Source organism: Schistocerca piceifrons, chromosome 2 (assembly GCF_021461385.2).
Source record: "Schistocerca piceifrons isolate TAMUIC-IGC-003096 chromosome 2, iqSchPice1.1, whole genome shotgun sequence".
Classification (NCBI taxonomy): Eukaryota; Metazoa; Arthropoda; class Insecta; order Orthoptera; family Acrididae; genus Schistocerca; species Schistocerca piceifrons.
This window is the reverse complement of record NC_060139.1, coordinates 139544716-139567717: the sequence shown is the minus strand read 5'-3', so window position 1 is coordinate 139567717 and position 23002 is coordinate 139544716.

Here is a 23002-nt window from a genome sequence, read left to right as displayed (position 1 = left end):
CTAGAATTTTAGAGCCTTGCTGCCTGAATTAAACTAGATAAGTGACCTTACCTGTAAATCAGAAATTGATGAGAAGGAAAACTAACATCGATTAGACAAAGAAAACTGACACAGCCTCGCGTGCAATGTTCAAAAGATTTGGAAATTTATGCTGGAAGTTCTGTAACATAGTACTTAAAGACCTGAACTCGTAGGCACCTCTTCCTATTAATGTTGTGGAAACCTAAGTTCTGGATAAGCTGAAATTTTCTCCTTTAAGTAAAGGTTACAAATATTTATTACACACTAGCAAAACTGGTGGACAATTACATCCAGGAACAGAAACGACGACAGTTCACTGAGCGATTAGTAAATATTCTATCCTCATCCGCTTTTTGTCTTTCCTAAAGATTCGTTCTTTTGTCACAAGCCTCGTAATGTCGCTTATGTAATATATTTATGAGCAAAGATTTTTGTATATTAATGCGTGTTATGGACAGCTTCTTCTCATCAGGCTGTATTTCTGCTAAAAATAAGCACCTACTTACTTGATTGCTTGATAGATCGCTAGTGTAAATAGAAAGCAAAAAAAATTGATGACCTCTTTGAAACATCCTTCATTGCACAGAGCAGTTAACAGCTAACTCTCAACATCACGTTCATAAAACTTTTAAATTTTTACTAAGTTAACTTGTAGTTATCCTAGGAGTTAAAAATTTAGTGCTGTTTTGTCGAAAATTGATATTCTGAGCCAGTGGCTTTGTACAAAATATAGGTTGAGTCTTACAGAGAAGACAACAGCAACGGGAACTAGCAGTCTGGAGATGAACCTTTCGGTTCGAAACCGACAATGAGGCTATTTAAATACATAAATAGCACTGTAAAAAGTGTCTGGTTGCAATTGTCTTTTCTGTAAGAGTCAACCTATAAGACATTTAATATTCTGTGATCATACAATTTTCCTTTCCATGCTGGTGTCGACAAGGTTGTCAAGCATAATTTAGTATTTAGTTCCTTAGCTAAATATTTTGATAATCTTGGAAATGACAGCTGCTTCGTATTGTGATTCCTTACTTATTTCCCAATTGAGAATCTAGTCACGAGAAATCAATGATGTGAAGCAACGGTGGATTCAAAGTTTTAACATTTTCTTTCCCTTCTTTATTTGTTTAAAAACTTCTCTGAATCCTGTGTACTACGCAAAAGCAGTATATAAACCACATGGTGATTAAATATTAAAACCTCAGACGTAGCGTTATTGCTTATAAATCTCCACTATGGAAAATAAGCGGTGTCAGTGTAGAGGTACATTTTTAGCCGAAGCAAGCTTTGATACAAAAACTTAAGTATAACGCACTGCGCAAATTTCAATGTCATATTGTTAACGCGTTGCCTAAAATTTTGTCAGAATTTAGTTGTAGACGATAAACAGGTGTAAACATGGAAGGTAAACAGGGGCAAAGATGAAGGATTTCAACAAATTTTACCAAGATACCATTTCGTTGCAATATTGTTGGAATTAATAGCTGGGATGGAGTGAAGGGCAGACATTTTAGCAGTAAACTGCAGCCACCTTCGCTTTTGGCAAAAACAGGTAACCTGTAAGACGGCATACTTAAATCTATAGCTGTACAGGCAGTAAAATTTTTCTGCTGCACAGTAGTATATCCGTAATCAAGGAAGTATTCCAAATGAATCGCTCTCATAAATGTGCAAAAACGTTTTCTCTTGACAGTCATCATATCATCGACATTATGAGAAGACATTGATTTTAACTGCGGGAAAATTTATCACATCGTCATCGCTAAATGACGAGTGACTGTATCGACACATATTTTCAAACAAGTATTACAAAAGATCAATTTACGTACTGCACGTTTAAAGTGTTAATGAAGAGTTCAAAATACACAGGAAAACCAGGACATTTGTAAGTAAGTAATTTTGCGTAGATGAAACATCTACTATAGTTGAGTGGTATCTAGTGATGAATTTGTAAGTACCTGCGTAAAATACTATATTGTAGTCGCACTCACAGTTAACTTGAACCGTCATTGGTGAAAGCTAGAGCGATGTATAGGAAGTGAGAACTCAGACTATTTGACTAGAATTCGTTTACGTTTGTTTTAATTTCCGAACATAAGCCTCTCATGAATATTGCAAAAGTGCTGTACCTACTAACACGTACACAGGCACACACTTAGGAACACGCACACACTTTGGCACATGCACACACAGATTATCTACTTAGGAATTCAACAACAGGGTGCAATACTTTAAACGCTGTACTATTATTTACACAGTGGAAAAGAGCTGATGATGTTATTTTCTGTATATATCCGTCCACCATCGTACAATATCTAAGAAACTTCATGTACCGCCTGACTTATTTTATTTATTGATTTTTCGGCCACAATTTTGATAGGTGTGCTCTGCTCAACTGATAACTCCTCAACTAATTATTAAGTGCGTCAGTAAGCATTTTCTAAGGTTTAGAGTACATCATGGTTGTCTGAACCGTCTTTACTTACACATTCTTATGCATCCTAATGTCAAACATCTTCGCGTACTTCACGTTGCCTCTTATGCCTAAAATAGAATATGTAAATATGGTTGGCACGAGGACGATATACTTTTGGTAATATCTACATCTACAAGGATACTCTGCAAATCACATTTGAGTGCCTGGTAGAGAGTTCATCGCACCACCTTCACTATTCACTATTATTCCATTCTCGTATAGCGCGCGGAAAGAATGAACACCTATATCTTTCCGTACGAGCTCTGATTTCCCTTATTTTATCTTGGTGATCGTTTCTCCCTATGTAAGTCGGTGGCAACAAAATATTTTCGCATTCGGAGGAGAAAGTTGGTAATTGAAATTTCGTGAGAAGATTCCGTCGCAACAAAAAACGCCTTTATTTTAATGATTTCCAGCCCAAATCCTGTATCATTTCTGTGACACTCTCTCCAATATTTCGCGATAATACAAAACGTGCTGCCTTTCTTTGAACTTTTTCGATGTACTCCGTCAGTCCTACCTGGTAAGGATCCCACACCGCGCAACAGTATTCTAAAAGAGGACGGACAAGCGTAGAGTAGGCAGTCTCCTTAGTAGGTCTGTTACGGTTTCTAAGTGTCCTGCCAATAAAACGCAGTCTTTGGTTTGCATTCCCCGCAACATTTTATGTGTGTTCCTTCCAATTTAAGTTGTTCGTAATTGTAATACCTAGGTATTTAGTTGAATTTACGGCTTTTAGATTAGACTGATTTATTGTGTAACCGAAGTTTAATGAGTTCCTTTTAGCACTTTTCGTTATTTAAGATGAACTGCCACTTTTCGCACCATTCCGATATTTGTTCTAAATCGTTTTGCAGTTTGTTTTGATCTTCTGATGACTTTATTAGTCGATAAACGACAGCGTCATCTGTAAACAACCGAAGACGGCTGCTCAGATTGTCTCCAAAATCGTTTATATAGATAAGGAACAGCAAAGGGCCTATAACACTACCTTGGGGAACGCCTGAAATCACTTCTGTTTTACTCGATGACTTTCCGTCAATTACTACGAACTATGACCTCTCTGATAGGAAATCACAGATCCAGTCTCATAACTTAGACGATGTTCCATAAGCACGCAATTTTACTACGAGCCGGTTGTGTGGTACAGTGTCAAAAGCCTTCCGGAAATCCAGAAATACCCAAAAATTAATAAACAAGTTGATCTGACATTGACGCACTTCATAGTGAGATATCACCTCGAGAATAGCAGACATGCCGAAATCGTGATCGCGAAGTAAGTCAATTCAGCAAAATCCGAGGAGGAACATGTTGCCCGTTTCTGGACGAGAATTGAAAATGTGTTCCTGAATCACCGCAGCATTTGATGCTCAGCGCTCTGGAGGACCATATAATCAGCGACTGCTCTCTGTAAGCACAAAAAAAAAGACTTGCTACCAGGGCGTCTTGTGAAATGCGAATGAAATTACCGACTGGTGTGAAGACAGTTTCAGTCACTGGAATTAGTTGATTCCAATAGTTCGCTGTGCTTGACTGCAAGAGTTTCATCGAAGTAACAGTTTTATGTTTTCGCAATAGCTTTATCACTTCGTTTATACTCTCGCTTTCACTTTTCTTATATAACACTGCTCTTGGTTATTGTTTGCGCAAATAACAATAATTACGAGGTCGAACTCTGGTGTAGTTCCTCACTTACGAAAAATGTGGTGGTTGCGAAGAAACATGTTACAAGGGTAATGTGTGATGTCCACCGCAAAAGATATTGTACACAACCCTGCAAACAGTTAGTCATAATGACAACAACCTATAACTACCTTACGAAGTTTGTTCCCAATAATCTGGCATAGTTCAGAAACAACAGAAACATGCATATATGTATGACTTACACTCTTCACTGTGGCGGAGGTAGACGTGAGATATTCAGCCATAGAAGCAGCTTTGGCCACCCACCGAATGGTGTAAATAATTTAATAAACGAAATCAAATCTGCAAGTATCTTCCACTGTGCATAGCTATTAGAATCTACACCCGTTTTATCCTGCTTACAAGTAGTCGAGCATTAGTCTTTCTCTCTAGTTTTTGTCCCTCACACTTTCCTCCATCATCAAATTGATGCCTCAAGGTATGTCCTAGCAACTAACCACTTCTTTTAGCCAATTTGCGCCACAAGTTAATTTTCTCCACAATTTGTTACATTAACTCCCGATTGGTTATACGATGTACTCATCTAATCTTCAGCATTATCCTGTAGCACATTTCAAACGTTTACATTCTATACTTTTCTGAACTGCCTGTCGTCCACGCTTCATTTCCAAACAAAACTACACTACAGACATATAACTTCAGAAGATACTTCCTAACATTTCAGTTTAATTATGTTTCTGATTTGGATAAAAACAAATCCGACTTTTGCATTTGAACATTTGTTTTGCTTTAAACTAACGTATTTCGCCTAGGCCTCATCAGTTGTTTACATTTTTCTAACATGAACAGACCAGGAATGGTTGGCCAAAACAAACAAATTAATTACTTGCAAAGACGGATTTGTTCTTATCTAGAGGATGTCCAAAGAAGACAGCGACAAACCTTAGTGACAGGTTCCTCATATCTAAGCAAAAAAATAAAAGGGTTTAATTAACAAGGACTCTAAAGCGCATAAGTGCATACCTTAAGAGACATGAGCACCGGTTCATCTTCGGTATTATGAAACATATCTCTTCTACTACAAGTTCTGTGCTTTTCACGTCTTGGGAGGAGTTAGTATGGACCAAAACAAGAAAAACCTGTCTAGCAAACTTAGGCTCTAAAATACACACATTAAGAGCTATGAGCACTTATTTTGTAGAAGAGATGTATTTCACCCCATCGAAGTGCTCGCAGCCGTTACGGTACGTATTTTAGACTCCTTGTTTATTAAACATTTTTTTCTTGTTCTGGTCAATACTTCCTCCTCCCAAAATATGGAAAGCGAAGACCTTGAGGAGAAGAGATCTGTTTCACAGCATCGAAGATGAGCAAGTGCTCATACTTATTAAGGTATACACTTTACAGCTCAGGTTTACTAGACATGATTACTTCCTTCCTTATAAGTAACCTGTCCCTAAAGTTTTCAGTGATTTTGTGGGACACCCTGTACATGAAAAATGTAACTGAGGAAGAATGGCTGCAAATATTAACAAAGTTTAAATGTATATTCGATGTTAACAAATTCTTCTTTTTCAGAAATGTTGCTCTTGCTGTTGACTGTCTGCATTGTGTATCCTCTCTACTTCGACTATTACGCTGCCCAAATAATGAAACTCATCTGATGTTTTTGAGGTCTCATCTCTGAGGTATGGCCAATTTAATTCGACTATATCTACATCTACATGATTACTCTGCAATTCACATTTAAGTGGTTGGCAGAGGGTTCATCGAACCACAATAATACTATCTCTCTACCATTCCACTCCTGAACAGCGCGCGGTAAAAACGAACACCTAAACCTTTCTGATCGAGCTCCGATTTCTCTTATTTTATTTTGATAATCATTCCTACCTATGTAGGTTGAGCTCAACAAAATATTTTCGCATTCGGAAGAGAAAGTTGGTGACTGAAATTCCGTAAATAGATCTCGCCGCGACGAAAAACGTCTTTGTTTTAATGACCCATCCCAACTCGCGTATCATATCTGCCACACTCTTTCCCCTATTACGTGATAATACAAAACGAGCTGCCCTTTTTTGCACCCTTTCGATGTCCTCCGTCAGTCCCACCTGGTAAGGATCCCACACCGCGCAGCGATGTTCCAACAGAGGACGAACGAGTGTAGTGTAAGCTGTCTCTTTAGTAGACTTGTTGGATCTTTTAAGTGTCCTGCCAATGAAACGCAACCTTTGGCTCGCCTTCCCCACAATATTATCTATGTGGTCTTTCCAACTGAAGTTGCTCGTGATTTTAACACCCAGGTACTTAGTTGAATTGACAGCCTTGAGAATTGTACTATTTATCGAGTGATCGAATTCCAACGGATTTCTTTTGGAACTCATGTGGATCACCTCACACTTTTCGTTATTTAGCGTCAACTGCCACCTGCCACACCATACAGCAATCTTTTATAAATCGCTTTGCAACTGATACTGGTCTTCGGATGACCTTACTGGACGGTAAATTACAGCATCATCTGCGAACAACCTAAGAGAACTGCTCAGATTCATTTATATAGATCAGGAACCGCAGAGGTCCCAGGACGCTTCCCTGGGGAACACCTGATATCACTTCAGTTTTCCTCGATGATTTGCCGTCTATTACTACGAACTGCGACCTTCCTGACAGGAAATCACGAATCCAGTCGCACAACTGAGACGTTACCCCATAGGCCCGCAGCTTGATTAGAAGTCGCTTGTGAGGAACTATATATGAAAAGGAAAAGTTAAGACAATCACTGTTAGCATCTCGCCACATTTTGGACTGAAAAAGTGCACCGCTATCGTAAAATTGACTCGCATCACATCATAGAGCGGGGTCGCATTTATGATAGGTGGAATGTAACTATACTGGACGTGACGCTCGAAGGCTAGTGCAGTAGCAACCACAACCTAGTTCACACTCGGTTTTGCTTATGGCGCTGTGATTACCCTGGTGAACTCCCCGCGGCTGTCACCTCAGCAGGAGGCGGGGTCGCGGGGTGGAGGCGGCGGGCAGTGGGGGTGGCGTCGGTGTGGGCGTCGGCGTGGGTGGCGGCGGAGCGGCGCGTCACATGCCGGGCGGCCGGCGTCGCGCACACGCTACGCACGGGCTACGCACTCGCGCTGTCACGCGCACGCGCACACGCACACGCGGGGCTCGGCGCTGGCGCTCGCTGGGCTGTGTGCGGCCGGCGAGGCGTCGGCCAGCTGACTGAAGGCCGGCCGGCCGAGGCGCGCGCCCCGAGCCGGGCCTGCGCCACAGACGCGGACGCGGCCAGTAGCTGGCTGTGGCTGCGGCTGCGGCTGGGACGCCGCACGGCGCGGCCAGGCAAGGCAAGGCACAGCGCGACGGCGGTCGCCTCACCCAAGCCGCCCTTGCGACGGCCGCCGCTCCCACACACACACACACACACACACACACACTCACACACTTTGGAATCTGACATTGTCCTATTTATCTTACTGATCTACACTATTGACCATTAAAATTGCTACACCAAGAACAAATGCAGATGATAAACGCGTATTCATTGGACAAATACATTACACTAGAAATGACATATTCACGCAGTTTGGGTGCGTAGATCCTGAGAAATCAGTACCCAGAACAACCACCTCTGGCCGTGATAACGGCCTTGATATGCCTGAGCATTGAGTCAAACAGAGCTTGGATAGCGTGTACATGTACAGCTGCCCATGCAGCTTCAACACGATACCACAGTTCATCAAGAGTAGAGACTGGCGTATTGTGAAGTGCCAGTTGCTCGGCCACCATTGACGAGACGTTTTCAATTGTGAGAGATCAGGAGAATGTGCTGGCCAGGGCAGCAGTCGAACATTTTCTGTATCCAGAAAGGCCTGTACAGCACTTGCAACATGCGCTCGTGCATCATCCTGCTGAAATGTAGGGTTCCGCAGGGATCGAATAAAGGGTAGAGCCACGGGTCGTAACACACCTGAAATGTAACGTCCACTGTTCAAAGTGCCGTCAATGCGAACAAGAGCGACAGAGACGTGTAACCAATGGCTTCCCATACCATGACTCCGGGTGATACGCCAGTATGGTGAGGACGAATACACGTTTCCAATGTGCATTCACCGCGATGTCGCCAAACACTGATGCGACCATCCTGATGCTGTAAACAGAACCTGGATTCATCCAAAAAAATGACGTTTTGCCATTCGTGCACCCAGGTGCGTCGTTGAGTACACCATCGCAGTCGCTCCTGTCTGTGATGCAGCGTAAATGGTAACCGCAGCCATGGTCTCCGAGCTGATAGTCCATGCTGCTGCAAACGTCGTCTAACTTTTCGTGCAGATGGTTGTTGTCTTGCAAACGTCCCCATCTGTTGACTCACGGATCGAGACGTGGCTGCACGACCCGTTACATCTCTGTGCATAATATGCCTGTCATCTCGACTGCTAGTGATACGAGGCCTTTGGCATCTGGCGTTCCGTATTACTCTCCTGAACCACCGATTCCATATTCTGCTAACAGTCATTCGATCTCGACCAACGCGAGCAGCAATGTCGCGATAGGATAAACAGCAATCGCGATACGCTACAATCCGAACTTTATCAAAGTCGGAAACGTGATGGAACGCATTTCTCCTCCTTACACGAGGCATCACAATAACGTTTCGGCCGGCCGGTGTGGCCGTGCGGTTCTAGGCGCTTCAGTCTGGAACCGGGTGACCGCTACGGTCGCAGATTCGAATCCTGCCTCGGGCATGGATGTGTGTGCTGTCCTTAGGTTAGTTAGGGTTAAGTAGTTCTAAAGTCTAGGGTACTGACGACCACAGATGTTAAGTCCTATAGTGCTCAGAGCCATTTGAACCATTTGAACAACGTTTCACCAGGCAACGCCGGTCAACTGCTGTTTGTGTGTGAGAAACCGGTTGGAAACTTTCCTCATGTCAGCACGTTGTAGGTGTCGCCACCGGCGCCAACCTTCTGTGAATGCTCTGAAAAGCAAATCATTTGCATATCACAGCATCTTCATCCTGTCGGTTAAATTTCGCGTCTGTAGCACGTCATCTTCGTGGTGTAGCAATTTTAATGGCCAGTAGTGTAGTAAGAGACATGGATTGGTTGTAGATGGCCGGCTACGACTCTGCACGGCGGAAATGTCGACTGGATGACCAAAGGTGGTGGCTTGGCGCACTTTGTCCATATGGAATAATCTCTTTCATTCTCAAATGCCATCATCGCATTTTCTAGAACCAGCTATGTTTCATGTAATCGACAGTAGAGTGTATGATGACGACTTGACGTCTAGAGATTTACTTCTGGTGATAAGACTCGAAGCTAATAAACAGTAATTGGCACTGATGTGCAAAATAATATCACCACTTTTTACCGTGAGAATGAATGCCGCCTGCTAACGCTGCAGGGCCTTGATGCAGTAAGTAAGTGTATAAGCCGAGGTGAAATAAAAGTAACTCATCTAAAAATACCAGGTGTGCCATTCTGGACTGTTCTTGAAGGTGCAAACTTTTGGACTCCCATTTACTTCCGCCTTATACCCTCCTTCCTCAGCCATTACTGATATGCCGCAATCAACCACGACTGCTCCCAGATATTTCACTCCACCAGAAGTCTGCCTCAAGGCTCTGTCCCATACCCCGACTTCTAAATCCCGTACATCGCTAACAATCATCTCACCACCCCCCCCCACCCCCTCCACCTACCGCGTGCCGTACATTGACAACACCACTGCACCCTCTAACATCACCTGACCTCAGTCCCTTAGTCAAGTGACTTAGCCGGCCACGGTAGCCGAGCGGTTGTAGACACCTCAGTCCGGAACCACGCGGCTGCTACGGTCGCAGGTTGGAATCCTGCCTCGGGCATGGATGTGTATGATGTGTTTAGGCTAGTCAGGTTTAAGTAGTTCTAAGTTTCGGGGACTGATACCTCAGCTGTTAAGTCCCATAGTACTTAGAGACATTTGAACCATCAAGTGACTTAATAGGTGGAAACTTCAAGCAAATCCACATATAAGCAAGCCACCATCTTAGGTCATACCACTCGACATTTCCGTCTTGCAGACTTGTAGCTGTCTATATGCAACCAATCCCTCTCTCTTTCTAGCACAGTAAAGTATTTATGACAATCCCTTGACAGAAAATAAACACCAAATCCACACCTCATTACCACCAAACACAAAGCCTGTACTGAGTGAACACTAACATGGTGCATCTGGAATCTACATACTGTTATCTCATCCTCACCTATAAATCTCCCATCTGCCTCATCCCAACTTACACTATCTCCTGGATCTCCATCTACCCTACATTCAACAAGTCCCTTAAAATATTGGAAAGGCATGCAATCCACCAGATTTTCGCTTCGGCCTGACACCACCAATACACTTCCTATAACTTCTTCTTCTACACACCCTGCTGCGCCACTACATCCCTACTCCATCTTCGAGCCTAATCCATCTTCTCCCACTGAAACTGCCACCAAATCCCATTGCTAAACAATGAAATAAATCCCAGATATATCCCCATTTCCCGCTGCAATCACAATGCTCCACTTACACCAGGCATTCATTTTTCTTCCTCTTCCTCCTCTCTCCTCCGCCTCGTTGTCTTTTAGTAGCTACCTACGATTCTGCGGCACCTCAGAGTCGTGGTCTCCATATCAGTCATATCACTTCCCTCATGACCACGATCATTTTCAGGCACCACCAGCATCATTATAGCCATTCGCCATTAACGTAACCAGTGACTGTATTTGAATTATTATTTAAAAGTGTATAAGAAGTTTTAAACTCATATAAATTACCCATCGATGTACTTTTCTTTCTTAAAAAAAAGTTATTTAATGTCATCTGCTTTATGTATTTGAAAACTTCTTTTGAATATGTAAAACTGTTGGCTGAAGAGTGGTTTATGTCCTCTGCCAGTCCACTGTTCATGGAAAATTCAAATAATTAAAAAGGGGGAAAAGAGAATCACACACTCCTCACATCCTCTCCCAACGAGTTTTCAACCGCTTCCTTCTCCTAGACAATGAAATCCGTCCTGACGTTTATCTGTCCTACCAACTATAGCTCTACCCGAACCATCCCATCAAATCAGGGCTCCCCTCTTTCCCGTTATCTTCCCTATCTTTCGCTCCACATTTTTCCCTACTCCTTTCTCCCCTTCTCCTCAAAACTACTCCTCCATTCCTGCCCTTCCAGCATCCCCTCCTACTCCATCGATACTATCCGTCAGTTCTCCACATTTATACTGACAGCCTCTTACCCTACTCAACATTTAACGTTTACCCTCCAAAAACAGACCATCCTTATCCCAGGGCAAGTCCTTCAACTTGTAATGACAGTGCAGTGCTTCATTTTTGAAATCACCATTTTTACAACAAGTATTATTATTATTTTTAAATGTATTCCTGCTGTTTCAGTTTTATCTTTAGTTTCTTTTTTTTTTAATTTTAAAAATCTAAGAAAATCTAATTTCTTACACTTAAAAACTACATTACTTTCATCCTTTACTTTTTTTAACTCATTTATAATTATCTCAACGTTTAATTCACTGTTCTTCGGCTTTGTGCATTTACTTATCCTCTGTCTAGAGAGCAGGTTGATTCTACCCCTAACAGCCAACCCCCAGCCCATAGTGTGTGAGGGTGTTGGAACAACACTAAAGAACAAAAAGAAGCGCAATCATCCTGCTACGATGCTGATTGCAAGTGAGAAAATCAGCTGAGATCAGCGAGTTTGACAAACATCAAATGGTTAAGGCAAGGTGCGTGAAACAAGCATCTCAGAAACGGAAAAACTCATCCAATGTTCATATGCTACTATTGTGAGCATCTATGGGAAGTGGTTTAAGGATGGTGATACCACGAGTTGATACCAAGGTGTTGGACAGCCATGCCTCACCATATGACGTGGAGGTCAGAGGCTTCCCCATTCTGTAATGCTATAGGCTGCGATCTGCGGCAGATCTGACGACAAAGTACGGTGTTGCTGCAGTCACAGGAGTTTCAAATCATACCGGTTACCAAACAATATCGAATGTGGAACTCTTTTACAGACTCCTTATCAGACGATCCATACGTGTTCCCAAGCTGACCCAAGGATGTAGATTGCAGTGAAAACGAGAACTTTGAGATTTAAACGTGCATCAGTGGAGACAGGCTGTCTGGTTTGATGAATCACGTTTGTTGTTACACCATTTCCATGGTCGTGTCTAGATACACTGTCATCTACGCGAACGGTTGCTCGAAACATGCTCCGCGTCACGAACAGAGGCCGACGGGGGCAGTATTACGCTAAGGTGAACGTTCACCTAGGCTTCAGTAGGACCTATGGTAGAAACAGAAGGCACCACGTTAGCTGTGGACTATATAAACGTTTCTGCGGACCTCCTGCGTTCCTTGATGGTTGATTTCTTCCCTGACGGCAAGGGAATCTTGCAGCAGGGTAACTGTTCGTGTCATAAGGCCAGACTTATGCTACAGTCCGCAGTTGTTTGAGAACAGCGACAGGGAACTCACATTAATGCATTAATATCTTTGGCACCAAATTTACCTCATCTGAACACAACAGGACACGTATGGGAGGCATGGAGCCCAGCGCCACGTCGACAAACATGTAGCCAGTAATTTACGTGAATGGTGTACTGTTGTGCTGACAAGTGATCCATATACTTTTGCAAACCTACCAAGCACATGTTGAATCCATGCCACCCAAAATCACTGCTGTATTTCTTTTCAAAAGTGGACCAACACGGTATGAAGCTCTTCATTCAGGAAAGGTATGTGGGAAGAAAGACTATCCAAACGTTCAAATATTCAAACGTGTGTGAATTCGTAAGGGACCAAACTGCCGACGCCATCGGTCTCTAGACTTACAAACTACTTAAACTAACTTATGCTAAGAACAACACACACACACACACACACACACACACACACACACACATGCCCGAGGGAGGACTCGAACCTCCGGCGGGAGGGGCCGCACAATCGGTGACATGACGCTTCTAAACGCGCGGCCACTCCGCGCGGTGAAAGACTATCCATAAACCACCAAATGAGCTCTACTTTCCCTAATTTTCTCGCCGTGTTCATTTCGTGAGACTTATGCGAGAGGAAGCAATATGTTGTCTGTCTCTTCTGGAAACGTACGTTCTCGAACTTTAAACAGTAAACCCTGCGCTACACCTCTCTTACAACGTCAGCCACGGAGTTTTTACGAGCATTTCCACAACGCTCTCGTGCCAATTAAACGACCCCTTGACAAAAAGCGCCGCTCTCTGCTGCACCTTCCCTACCTCGTCCATCAATCCAACTTGATAAGGCTCCCAGACTGATTAACAGTACATATGCAATAGAATCGTTTGTCTTTACGAGTTGTTGAATAGCAGCATCCTCGAGCTCATTTACATTGACTTTTAAGTTTATATCAGTCAATATTAGTCAGACATCAGATGAAGACAAAAAGAAAATATTTTAAATAATGAGGAAGTTATGGGCAGACAGAAGAGAAAAACACCCTTCTTATAACAAGAAATTATAATAATCCTTGTATAACCACTGTATTTATGAATTGGTTTAGTGTATTATTATTTAACTGAATTGTAAAGGGCCTTCAGAAAGTCTCCCCGCAGTGCCGTATGATTGTTAGCCGCGCGTGCCGTATTCCGCAGTGAATATACCGAAATGAAATTCAGTGAAATACAAGTTATTAATTTTTTGAATATTCATTTTTACTTACAAATTTTCACATTAAATGTTGAAAGTGTCGTCCCCTGTTGTTGAATACACAATTCAATTCGTCTAATCATGTTTCCAAACACAAGCTGTAACATTTCTTCTGTAACAGAAGCAGTGAAAGTGGATATTGCAGTTTCCAATTCATCGATCGAATTTGGGCGGATTTTATAGACAGTTGCTTTCGCTGCACCCCAGAAGAAAAGGTCAGCTGGTGTTAGGTCAGGCGATCATAGAGGTCAAAGTCCCTGTGAAATTATGCGATCACCATAAACATCAGCCAGCAGTGACATTGAAACGCGAGCTGTACGCGCGGTTGCACCATCTCCTTGAAAATAACCGTTCAGTATTTCACTTAACACAAGTCCTCCTATGAATGGGTACAGAAAAGCACTGCAGTATCTTTGTGCATTTATTGTTTCGATCAAAAATATGGGACCCACAATACCACGTCTAGAAATTGCAATCCAAACTCCTATTTTCACAGAATGAAGCGGTTCTTCATTAATACACAATGGATTTCCTGTACTCCACATATGAGAATTTTGCGAGTTCATGTACCCGTATAAATGAAACTACGCCTCATCAGTGAAAACCGTTTCATTAAGAATATCCCTTCCATTTTTTTAACGAAATTTTTGAACCATTGACAATAATGCAGTCTCTTGCCATGATCAGTGTTTTTCAGTTCTTGCACGAGAGTCATTTCGTATCGGAAAAGTACTAATTTTTCCTTACAGCTGTGTGGGCTGTTCCGGCACTAGCATCGACTTCCTGGGCGAGTTTTCTTACTGACTTGTTCGGACTCATGGACATTTAATCAGAAACATCGAGTAATTTATCCTCAGAAAAAACGCTAGGACGACCACTCCTCGGTGAATCTGTCACTGAACCCGTACTTCGAAATTTGTTAATCAAATCTCGCACAGTATCGCGATGTGGGAGTGTTTGTCTATGTGAAAACTGAATTAAACTTTTGACGAACTGAAACCGTGTATTTGCCGCCAGCTCTGAGCACTTGTTCGACTAAAAACACACATTATTCAATGGTTAGCATTTTAACAGTGACAGAAGCGAAACAAATGAACAAAGGAACTAAACTTAATCGTTCACATCAACACGTAACGACACACACCAACGATGCTACTGACGCTGGCTGAGATGAACGAAACAGTGGAAAGTTGGAAGAGTCCACTTGAAGGGAAGTAACCCAAGCAGGCGAACAATCATACGGCACGCGCGGCTAACAATCATAGGACACTGCGGAGAGACTTTTTGAACACCCCGTATTACGGAACAACAAAAACTTGTAAAAGCATTTGTGTAATTGACTGGAGAGGTCCAATAATAACAATAATCAGGAAACGCACATACAATTTTTATTTATTGGCTATACTGGTTTCCACCTTCTATTCCTCATCAATAGCCCGTAAGAAATGTTATGTGCTACTGACAGTTACCTTAATGTCGAAATCAGTATATACAGTAAACAGAAATTGTGTGAGCGTTGACTGATAAAAACTTCATAGTCACAATGAAGAACTGGGTTAACAAGGTTTTGTAACCCACATCTTTCACGAATGAAGTACGCGCCCTTTCAAATTATTCCAGTAAATCTCAACTTGACATCTGCTTTTTCTGTTACATGTTTCATATGGTCAGTCCGCTTCAAGTAGCTAACGATAGTTACTCATAGATATTGGACGGTAGTTACTGTTTCAAGTGCTTTGTCGCCTATAATGTAATCGAACGCTAGCGGATCTCTTCGCCTGTTTATGCGGAAAACGTTAAGTTAATTTACGTTCAGGGTCAAATGCCAAACTCTGTACCAGTTGTCAATCCTCTGCAGGTATTCCACACTTCGCTGCAGTCTTCTGGCGTTCTAACCAGGGCCATACGGAATGATGGCGAGACGGGCATACAGGCAAAGGGCTCAGGGCTAGATGGGGCATAAAAACTGAACAAAAGTGAAAGAAACAGGAAAGGAAGACGATATAAAGTCAGACGTGGAGCGGGTGATGAAGTGACGATTTTTTCCTATTTCTGCCTGCTGAGCACTGCAGCAAAGTGCGACGGTGGAGAAAGCATGCATAAAACGTGGGGAGTGTATGTAATTTATTTGTCCCTCCAGTGAGAACTTTCTCTGCACATAGATTTCGTTTGGTACGAGCTGCTGTATAAAAGAATGCGAGAATAAACGTTTTGTGGCTCACCATGTGGACACTACCATGATTGGCACGAGAGTTGAACGTTATGAATAGAGTATAGTTGTCTGCAGGCACAGCGATTAATAACTCATGTTAGACAACTTGTAACGTCCCCATTGAACAATTATACACGTGACTGGGCTTAACCTGACACAATATTTCTAGCGCAACGCAATCTGACTTTCAGAAATCTCTACACAAGAATGGCCCTGACTAACATTAACCTATACCTTTCACAAATCACTTACCTCACAAAAATCTTCGCTACTCAAGCTACTGCAATACAGCGAGCGCCACTACTGCCAGCTAAATAAAAGATTCAAACTACGGAAGGCACTAACTACTGATAGGCATAGTTAGCAAATGAAAGATTTTAATAGAGAACAAACAATGTATTTACCTTAAAATCATCAAACGTCATAAAATATATAGGAGTTCATAACATCCATTTTTACAAATATCAAAACTCCGCCATTTCTCTCTCCACATCCACCACTGCTGGCGGCTCACCTCCAACTGCGCAACGCTACGCGCTGTTCACATCCAGCTGCCGCTGCCCAACACTACAATGGCGAGTATTACAACAATGCAAAGCAGCCACAGACTGCACACAGCACAGCCAGTGATTTTCATACAGAGGTGGCGTTACCAATAAAAAAACCTAAACAGCCTACTTACAAACTCAACTCTGTTCATGGAACTGAACCCTCACGCCATTCGTGCTCGTGTCCCTGACGTTCCGTTTGCATGTGCCTATACGAACCGCGGCGAGGTGGGCAGCGCTATTAGAGTACAAATGCGTAGGTATTCAGTAGTTTTGTTTCATCACCCTGTCACAATAAGATATAGACGTTGTAATTTCAACATTTAAAAAATTTTATGTACTTATTTGCTGTAATGTACATTTGATTTTCTGTGTGCAATATTTTCGATCAATATAGTTCATCATAGAAAACTATTGGGTCTCCAGCCAGGAAGCAGCGTCAAGACATCGCGACTTTTTGACAAGAATCATGCTCATTCAACTTCAGGTGAATATGACACTTGTCGAAACGTCACGGTATCTTAATGCTCCTACTTGACTAAATATCCGAGAGATTTTCATGAGTACTAAACGCTGGGAAAGCTTACCCTCCAAGTAACGTATTCAATAGTTATATAATTTGCTACATCTAAGAAGAAAAACTGCGAAAGAGGAAGGTCTATGGAGGGTGGAGGGGGAAAGGGAGAGGGGTTTGGCGAAGCTTTGGCAGATCTGCCAGGACCGGAGGACCACCTGGGTACAGTTCTGGTTCTAACCTTCCTAAGGACATCAACATAATCCATGAACAGCATCTCACAGACTCTCACATTACACACTAAATAGTAAGCACATTGTTCTCAGATTTTTTCCCTTCCCACTCCCTCCACCCCTCTGAGCTAGTCCAAATGTCCAGTCTAAAAAATGATGGGAAACTCAAAAACGGCAGGAAACGCAAAATAGCATAATTTTGATGAGTCAAAAATGGCATGAAATTAAAAAATTCAAGATATGTGTCTAGTGCTAAACACAGAATACAAGAAGACAGACCTGATGGATACTGGCTCAGCCTGCATGGTTGTCAGATTTCCCCGGTCCTATATCAGAACCTAGGATGGGAGACCTGGAGATATTTGTCCAACCTGAATGAGTGCCAGATCTCATATCCTTGCCCAAGTGAAAAATGGGGAAAATTATCAAAATTGGTGGAAATTCAAAATAGCTTAATTGTGCTATGCCCATATGTAATACTTAAACAATCTACCATCGCTCTGCCATCACAGCTTACTACCCTTAAATTTGAAACCACGAGCTGACTGGCCTTAAGTTTAAGTCAACTTGTGCTATGCTCATATTTAATGTTTCAACATTTCCAGTAGCATGGAGTCGACTACATCTGTATTTAAACAAAAATACCCTTCAGCGTTCTGCATACAAACTCCTGTTCAGCGATGTATATGTGTGAGCGCCACCATTCAGTGCGGCTGGCCACCGCAAAGTCCCAGGCCACCATCTGCATCACACTTTAAGTGTGGCCACTAGCTGTCTCTACCACGCTGTGCCACGCTGAGTCAGGTGTCATGCTTCGACTCACAGCCACTCGGCAGGTCACTATGTGTGTGACAAGGTTTCAGCTGAGACAGTTCAGTACCCACATACATCACTGCAGTGCCAGTGCATAGCCATTGTGACATTGAGCTCGGCGGCGTATGACTCAAGCAGCAGTCGTTCACACACCAGATCACGTTCTATGGCAGGTCCATACTTGTTTTATTTATCTATACTAATCGTAAGGAAGTTTTTTTCCTTGCTGGTTGGACAGTGGACAGTGGCTCAGGTCACTCTCTTGCGCTTGGGATGGAAAACTTCCCCCTAAAATACAGAAGAATCAGCTGTGATTAATGACATAAGGATGCAGACAGCATTACATGTGTATCGACGGCCTGTAACTGAAAAGTGTCATCATGATCTCTTCATCTGTAAGAGATTCCGGATTACTCCCCCATTCCGATCTCCAGGTGGGGATGGTCAAGGGGGAGGTAACGAACTAAAGGATAAAGTTCTGTGAGTTGGGGTGTGAAGTGTCAGAAATTTGAACTTCGTAGGAAAGCCAGAAAATCTGAAAAGAAATATGCTAAGGCTTAATTTAGATATAGTGAAATGGAAAGAAGAAATAGAATTCTGATTAGACAAATACAGGATAATAACGACAGCAGCATAGAGTGGTATAACAGGAGTGGGATTCGTTATGAATACGAAGACAAGGCGGAGTGTGAGTTACTGTGGACAGTCCAGTGATAAGGCCATTCTCAGCAGAGTCGACAGCACACCGACGCCGACAACAATACTTTAGGTATCGGCGCCGACATTGCAGGCGGAAGAAGAAGAGATAGAGAAAGTTTACGGGTAATTCAGTATTTAAGGAGAGATGAAAGTCCGATAACCAATGAAGAAAATAGTTCAAATGGCTCTGAGCACTATGGGACTCAACTTCTGAGGTCATCAGTCCCCTAGAACCTAGAACTACTTAAACCTAACTAACCTAACGACATCACACACATCCATGCCCGAGACAGGATTCGAACCTGCGACCATAGTGGTCTTGCGGTTCCAGGCTGTAGCGCCTAGAACCGCACGGCCTCTACGGCCGGCTAACCAATGATGATTGGAATGCGATTGTAAGGGAAGGAGTAGAAGAATGGGTTACCTGAGGAGATGGGCTTGATAGTAGAAATGGGAGAGGAGAAAGCCTAATAGAGTTCTGCTACAAATTTCAGCTAATAATATCGAGTAGTCTCTTCAAGAAACTCAAGTAGAGAAGGTATACATGGAAAACGCGTGGAGGCGTTTGAAGAATCACACTGGATAACAAAATGGCCAGACAGAGATCCTGAAATGAGATATTGGATTTTATAGCGTAGCTAGGAGCAGATATAGACTCAGATCTCAATTCAGTAATGATGAAGAGTAGACTGAAGTTAAAGAAACTCGCACTGAAGAATCACCGTGGAAGGAAGTGGGATACTGAAGTAATGAGGAATAATGACACGCATTTGGAGTTCGCTAAAGGTGTGGACACTCCAATAAGGAGTACTCCAGTAGCCAGATCATTTGAAGACAAGTCGACACCTCTAAAGAAATGTAATAACATATTTTGGAAAGACAAACTTAGGTACTAGAAAGATAACTGTGAAGAAACCTTGGGTGTCAGAAGAAATAATTCAATTGATCGACAATAGAAGAAAGTATAAAAGTGTTCAGGGAAAGACAGCAACACAGTAATACAAATCAATTAGTTTGAAATAAATAGGAATTGCATAACGGCAATGGGAAATGGATGCAGGAAAATTGAGAAAGAATCGAAAAAGAACTAGTCGTCAGAAGGCTGAACTAAGCGAATAGGCCGGCCGAAGTGGCCGTGCGGTTAAAGGCGCTGCAGTCTGGAACCGCAAGACCGCTACGGTCGCAGGTTCGCATCCTGCCTCGGGCATGGATGTTTGTGATGTCCTTAGGTTAGTTAGGTTTAACTAATTCTAAGTTCTAGGAGACTAATGACCTCAGCAGTTGAGTCCCATAGTGCTCAGAGACATTTGAACCATTTTTAAGCGAATAGGAAAGTCAAAAACACCTTCGTTGAAGGTAAAAGCTAGGGCGGCAACCTTAAGAGGGCATTGGGTACTCTACTACTAAACGCAGAGGAGAGAGCGCATAGGCGGAAAGAGTTCATCGAGGCCTCTACGAGATGGAAGAATTTTCTGATGATTTGATAGAAAAAGACGTTGCAGTGATGTGGAAGAGATGGGGTATCCAGTATTAGAGTAACAGTTTAAAAGAAGACTTGAGGTCAAATACATCAGAAAGAATGGATAACACTAGATGAAAAATTGCTAAAATCTTTGGTTGCAATGGCAAACAAAAGACTAGTCATGTTGAATTGTAGAATTATGGGGCTGGGGACGTACCATCAGTCTTTCGGAGAAAATCATCCACACAATTCCGAAGACAGCAAGAGTAGTCAAGTGAGAGAACTATCGTACTCTTAGTGTAACAGCTCGTGTATCCAAGCTATTGAGAAGAACAGTATACAAAAAATTGAAGATCCGTTAAACGATGATCGGTTTGGTTTTAGGAAAGGTAGATCCATTAGAGAGGAAAAACTTGACGTTGCGCAGAATAATGCCAAGGGAGACTGAAGAAAAATCACGGCACGTTCATAGGATATGTCGACTTGAAAAAGGCGCTCGACACTGGCAAACTATGCAATATCGTTTTGAGAAAAATTGGAGTAAGCTGTAGGGAAAAACCAAGTATACACTGACATGACAAAAGTCATAGGATACCTTCTAATATCTGTAGGACCTCCTTCTGCCCCGCGTACTGCAGCAGCTCGACGTGGTATGGACAAGTTGTTGGAAGTCCCTGCAGAAATACAGAGCCATGCTGCCTCTGTCCATAACAGCTAAAGTGTAACCGGTGCCGTATTTTATGCACGAACTGACCTCTGGAATATGTCCCCTGAATCTTCGATGAGATTCATGTCGGGCAATATCGGTGGCCAAATAATTCGCTCGAACTGCCCAGAATGTTCTTCAAACCATTCGCGAACAAATGTGGCACCGTGACATGGCACAATGATATCCCAAAAATGAAGTCCACACATGGCTGAGAATGGTCTCGAAGTAGCCGAACGTAATTTCAAGTCAGTTGTCGGTTCAGTGGGACCAGAGTATCCAGTCCACTCCGTTTAAACACAGCCCACACCATCACGGAGTTACCGCCAGGTTGCACAGTGCCTTGTTGACAAATTTGATTCGTTGGGTCTGCGCCACATTCGGGACCCATCTCGCCATGCCACAGTCTCCCAATCGTCTAGTGTCCCGCCAGATGATGACGTTGTGTCAACAAAGACACTCGCGTCGGTCGTCCGCTGCCATTTCCCTTTAACGCCATAATTCCCCGCACTGTCCTAACGGATACCTTAGTTGGAAGTCGCACATTGATTTCTCCTCTTGTTTCACGCAGTTTTGCTGTTAACACTGAAAGCTCTACGCAAACACTACTGCTCTTTATAGTCAAGTGAAAGCCGTCGGCCACTGCCTTGTCCGTGATGCGACGTAATGCCTGAAATTCGTTAGCCTCGTCCCACTCTTGACACTGTGAATCTTGGAATATTGAATTCCCTAACGATTTCCGAAATGGAGTGTCCAATGCTTCTAGCTCCAACTATCATTCCGTGCTTAAGGTCTTAATTACTTCCGTGTGGCCTTCACCACGTCTGAAGCCTTATTTCATGAATCATATGGGTACAAATGACAGCTCCATCAATGCGCTGCCTTTTCATTATACCTTGAGTAAGTGCATATCACTATCCAATGACTTTCGTCACCTCAATGTATACAATATGTGCAAGAACCAGGATGGAAAAATAATAATGGAAGACTAAGAGAGAAGTGCTAGGATTAAAAAAGGTATACGAACAGGATGAATTCTTTCGTCCCTGCTGTTCAATCTACACATGGAAACAAAAGAAAGGGTCAGGAATGGGACTAAAACTCAGGGTGAAAGGACGTTAGAGATGAGATTTGCTGATGACGTTGCTGTCCGTAGTGTGGATGAAGAAAAATTACAGGATCTGCTGAATGGAATGAAGAGTCTAATGAAAACAGAATATACACACATAAAAAAAGGTTTTGCATCACCCCGGTTCCCAGAATTCTTGAAGATAAGCGTTGACTGTGGATATTGTATCACAGACACAGTGTCTTTGACTGTTCAGAGACGTCACCAAACCCGCCCAAAGATGTAAACAACCGTGCCTCAGCAGCGCATATTAGACGGAGGAGGTCCGATAGCCGATCAGTTCCAGTCATTCCACCACGAAGGAGGTAGATGGCTCGTGTTGTCTGTAGTCCAACCTTGACTAGACGGTCAATGCCACGGTTCGATCGCGTCCGCATTGTTACTTCGTGCCAGGAAGGGATCTCAACAAGGGAAGTGTCCAGGTGTCTCGGAGTTCGAATATAACGAATAATGAATTTCCTTGAGACAGAGAAGCTGCTGTCCATGCATCAGTACGGCTTTAGAAAGCATCGCTCCTGCGAAACGTAACTCGTCCTTTTTTCACATGATATCTTGCTAACCATGGATGAAGGGTATCAGACGGATGCTATATTCCTTGACTTCCGGAAAGCGTTTTACTCGGTGCCCCACTGTAGACTCCTAAGGTACGAGCCTATGGGATTGGTTCCCAAGTATGTGAGTGGCTCGAAGACTTCTGAAGTAATAGAACCCAGTACGTTGTCCTCGATGGTGAGTGTTCATCGGAGGTGAGCGAATGTGGTAGGTCCGCTGTTGTTTTCTATTTACATAAATGATCTTTGGG